The sequence below is a fragment of the Haplochromis burtoni genome, unplaced genomic scaffold (genome assembly GCF_018398535.1).
Source record: "Haplochromis burtoni strain Fernald_Lab_line unplaced genomic scaffold, NCSU_Asbu1 Contig_2163, whole genome shotgun sequence".
In the NCBI taxonomy this organism is placed as follows: domain Eukaryota; kingdom Metazoa; phylum Chordata; class Actinopteri; order Cichliformes; family Cichlidae; genus Haplochromis; species Haplochromis burtoni.
Window position 1 is genome coordinate 1,157 of NW_024584524.1, and position 5,245 is coordinate 6,401.

General features: G+C 39.6%; 1 long non-coding RNA gene across 1 annotated transcript in view; it reads left to right on the forward strand.

Moving 5' to 3' along the window:
- Positions 1–1,027, forward strand: part of LOC121813650 — a 1,546-nt gene extending 519 nt beyond the window's left edge. The window contains exons 2-3 of the long non-coding RNA XR_006053810.1: positions 37–82; positions 529–1,027. This is a non-coding gene — a long non-coding RNA (uncharacterized LOC121813650). The remainder of the gene's footprint in view (positions 1–36; positions 83–528) is intronic.
- The last annotated feature ends 4,218 nt before the right edge of the window (positions 1,028–5,245 follow it).

Sequence of the window (5,245 nt, forward strand, 5' to 3'; positions counted from 1 at the left end):
TTATTATGTAATCAGTTCATTTCATCTTTTTAACAGGGAAAATGGTGCTCCAAACTTAAAGAAGATAGCTAACAAAGATTTGGTGAGTATTTTAGGTTTACATGAACAAAACTGGCATATAAGCTACCATTAATTCAGGCAGGAAACAAAGTCAGCTGATTTTACACACTGAACTGGATAATCTCATATACAGTAGGTTTTACTACTTAACCTGATTTAGCATATCCACTATTGCTACAGATGTGCAAGCCATTTCACAAGTCACCTGCACCTCAGCTTTTTCTTTGTTGCAGTATTTACTGTTTACTCTGCTCTGTATTGGGTATTGTTATGGTTTTCCCAATCTCTCATACTTGGCATTTATGTGCCTGGAAGGTCATGCAGGTCAATAGTCAAAGCCATACCACCAAAAACAAATACTGGCTTCTTTTAGCTACAGTCGTGCTAATGTAAAGTATTTTGTGAATTCATTGCAGAAAGTAATAGTTCATAGAACTCAGATTTAAGGCTATGTCTGATTCATAATAGATCTGGATCCTCCATCCGGCTTTCATGAAATATGTTCATCAAGTATGGCTGGGAAAGAAGGGTGCTTATCCATCCACTGGCTTTCTTGCTGTGGTTCTCAGCCTAGTGATGTGTGATGAGGTATGTTCACTTTAAACAATTTGTACATTATGCATCTGACTGACAGTGGTGGTAGTTAAACACTGAGAAACACTGATTTACCAGCAAAGTTGAGAAAAGTCTGCCTTAGATGACTACATGACTAAAACAGGAATCTATGGTTATTTCAAGAAGAGTCAAGAAGAGTGGACATCTGATGGTTGACACATTTACCTGCAAACCAAAGGCAGCAACAACTCTAGCTAAAGACACATGGGTTGTGTTTAAAGGTGGTACCATGAAGGATATCAAGTGTTAAAAGTATTGCCAAATCGAACATGTAGAGCCTACCCGCTTGTGTCAACAGAACAGCTGAAAGTAGTTTTACATAACTCTTGGATAGCAATGTGTAAAAATGCCATACCTGATGTAAGAGCCAATTAAAGGTTAATTTTATTAGTACTAGTAAAATGATTAGAGGAGAAATATACATGTTTGATGTTAAGAATATAATTTCTAGTTAAGGACTTTCACAATAAAACAGGAAACATGAATCACAACTCAGAGACACGGACTCAACACAGAGAGACAGAAAATGACACATGGAACTGAACTATACATGAAACCACAATTCCTAAAACATGGATAACAGAAACATGAAACTCTAATAATAATAATCACAACCACAACAAGAGAACAAGAAAACAATCCATGATGCAAAATTAAACCAAAACATAATAAACTCAAAATACTGGGTCCAACGGACCCAGAACCGTGACAGATACAGTCAATGTGGAGTTTTTGGCATGTTATGAAGCTGGTTTACACTATGTCTATTAAAATTCTAAGCAGAAGACAAATAGTGCATGCAACTTGAGCCAATAAACCCCTGCAACTTATAAGATGGCAGATGAAAGAGAGGTAGGAAGAACATGTAAGTTAACAGAGAAGGCTTTGGAAGAAAAATTACAAAGATGTATTGCCTTAAGAAGACAAACATTAGGAACAATCACAGGCAAAATAAAGGAGAAAAAGATAATGATGAGTGATGCTCAGAACCTTCAAAATTTGAAAGAAAGGGTGGAAAGTGACTTTGCATTGGCTCTGAATGAGTTTCAAAGTCACAATAACCAGGTTATGAGCCTTTTGTCTGAAGAAGAAAAAATATTTGACCAGGACAATTGGTTTGAGCCCAAAATGGCATCAATAAGAGAGTTTATGAAAACAACAAAGAAATGGATAGCAGAGGATCATAAGCATATGATTCCAAATGAAGCTGAGCAGCAGGAGCACGTTACAGTTGGCTTGGAGGAAACTGTTAACCCAGATGACAGCGCATCACAGGTTGGAGCTAGAAAGGATGCAGTTCATAGCTCGCGTGGGTCTCAAGTCAGCCGAGCATCTACAACATCTAAAGTTTCCTCCACTTGTGCTAAACAGGAGGCAGAACACGCAGCCTTGCTGGAAAGAGCCGCAGCATTGAAGAAAAAGCAAGAACTTGAGTTAGAGTTGGCCAGGATTAGGCAACACCTTGAGCTTGAAACAGCAAGAGTCAAAGCGGAAAAAGAAGAAGTTAGAGTTGGAGACTGCATTAGCAGAAAGTCAAGCAAAATTAAAGGTGCTCAAAGAATGTGAAAGATCTGAAGATGGTCTGAGCAGTTATGTGTCAATACAAAGATCGCAAGGTCGAGGAGTAAAAAAGGAAAGAGTTGGCATAATGCTCCCACAACAAGCTAATGTGAGTAGTCACACTAATTCAAAAGTGCAAAACTCACAGGTACCACATCCAGTCTCCACTCATGGGCTTAATAGTCACGTTAACAGAAGTGATGATCTATTGTCAGTCATGCAGAAACAGAATGTAATCACTGAGTTACTTGTGAAACAGCAGCAGCTGGCTCAGTTGCCATCAAAGGACATTCCTGTTTTTAAAGGTGATGCACTACAGTATAAGAGCCTTCGAACAAGCAGTAGAGCAAAAGACTGATAACAATCAAGATAAGCTGTATTTTTTGGAACAGTTCACTGCTGGCGAACCACAGGAGCTAATTCGCAGTTGTGTACAAAGGTTACCGTGAGGCCAGACGGTTGCTACAGACTCTCTGATGGTGTGCAGCATTCCCACGTCTAACAGGCAAAGGAAGCTTTGGAGCACACATGTAATTTTACGCTGTTGGAAGATAAACAAATATAGAATGGTAAATTTACATGAACCTCACTCTAAATGGGTTTATATAAATACCATATGTAATATGGCAATGACAAACCATAGCAGACTCTGTGGGTCCAGCTTGCGCAGTGAAGCACGAGCGATTTGCTCCTGCACTGGGCATTCCATTGTCCTCCTCTACCCACGCAGTGCCTTCTTTTGCCGTCTGGCTCAGACAGGGCTTCCCAGTACCAAGGGGGCCTCTTCCGAGGAGGCATGTTGGGTTCTTCCGTCTCCTTTTCAGATTCTTCTGAGGAGGTATCAGTGGTCTGCTGAACAAATGAAACCTCTCCTCCATCAGAATCTGCTTTGTCTATTTCCTGAAGCAAGGCCCAAGGATGTTGCGCCGATAGGTTATTCCTGCATGGCAGTGATACGGAGGCCATCCTGATGTGCGTTCTCAGAAATGCGAAGAAGAAATGATTCTCCCTCCTGGTCTGTCTGCTTTTATGCACAGCACTGTGCTGTAGTCAAGTAATGCCACTCCTACACATACACAAATCTCTCCTGGTTGGGGGAGGGTGTTTTGCACAACAAAACCAGGAGAACAATGGAGCTACTACATTTATTTCATGCATACATACATATACATGCATTTCACCCCCATGTCATACTGTGTATGGTTGTGTGTGTGTGACAAATAAAAAATTTGAATTTTTACTAACCCTGCGCAAATTTGCATAAATTCCCTGAACCTAATACCTCCTAGTACCCTGCTGAGAGGCCTTCAGCTCCATTCTAGGGTTGTAACACAGATTTTTCTCTTACCTTGGATCTGAGCTACTCTGAGTGAACAAATGCAAATCTTCCAGGCCTCAAAGATAATGGGTGGTTTGCACAACAAAAACAGGAGGAGAATCAAGCTGATGACCTGTGAAAATTTCAGCAGGGGTGATTAACACCTCGGGACTTCCACCAGAAAATAAAAAAGTCAGTAATTCTAGGAGGTCTTACCGGTAGGTTCAGGGGATTTACGCAAATTTGCGCAGGGCTAATAGATCTAGTAGTAGGGACTTGTACCAGGAAAAAAAAAGAGGCTCAGTAATTCTAGTGTTAAAGATTAATTTTATTGGTACTGATAAAATGGTTAAATGAGATATATACATTATACGTTTGATATTAAGAATATAATTTCTAGTTAATTTCAAAATACTGTTTTGTTAAAGGTATAGAATATAAAAGTGCGACATTCTAATGCGCTTTTTAGTATTTTGGGCTTCCGGCACACTGTAATTACGTAGTTGGGGAGTCGGATAACCTGGAAGCAACACAGTTTTTTGACCGAGTCTTGCCATGTAAATTAAAAGTTTCAATGAACATCTTTTTTGCAAGAAAAGTACCTGGACTTGCTCGCGTTTCAAATGCATGTTGCCAGACTGACTCCTAAAGGTGGTACAGAAGAGTGAAATAGAGATGGAGTGCCGCCACTACACTTGGTATTGATTCAATGCTAAGTACAGGGCCAGTGTTGGAGTCAAACAGATTCAACAGTTAGTTTTAACTTGGCAAGAACAGTGTAACATGATTTTTGAGCTGAATGTGTTTGTTTGCCTGAGAAACAATTTTTGTATCAGGTTTTGTTTAAATAGACGATCTTGTGTCCTTGGGGAAGACACTTCACCCGTTGCCTACTGGTGGGGGTCAGAGTCCACCAGTGTCCGGCAGCCTCGCCTCTGTAAGTGCGCCCCAGGGTGGCTGTAGCTACAATGTAGCTTGCCATCACCAGTGTGTGAATGTGTGCGTGAATGGGTGGATGACTGAATATGTAAAGCGCTTTGGGGCCCTTAGGGACTAGTAAAGCGCTATACAAATACAGGCCATTTACCATTTAAATGTATTATATAAATAAAAATAAGTTGACATTTAAAAATCAAGGGTTACTACATTCCCTTAGTTTATGTTTGATGTATATATATATTTTTTTAGTTCTACTAAAATATTTTATTTAACATCTAACAGTTGGCTGAATATATTTAAATGTCTGAATATAATCTGTAGGCACTAGGTCTGCTAAAGTAACAAGTATGATGATCACTTAAACATTGAAAATTAACATTAACTCAATCTAAACATTAAAGCATTATTTTCATACCAAAATATACAGGCTGTTTGGGAAGTATCACAGCCCTTCATTTGTTATTGTTCCAAACTCATTTTTCAGAATTTCACACACAATATGCACAATATAATGACAAAGTGAAAAAATTTTCTTGAAATTCTGCACAAAGTGCTTTACATAGTTAAAAGCAGCCCACCCCACCCTCCAACTCACTCCCCATACTCTCATTAACATAAATAATGTGAATACACACATATCCCCCCCACACACACGCACACACTTAAAGAGTAAAAATTGGGCAGGGTTCACATGAGCCAAGTGAGGAAACACTATAACAGGGAGCCGTCTGCACCGGGAGCCGGTCACAGACC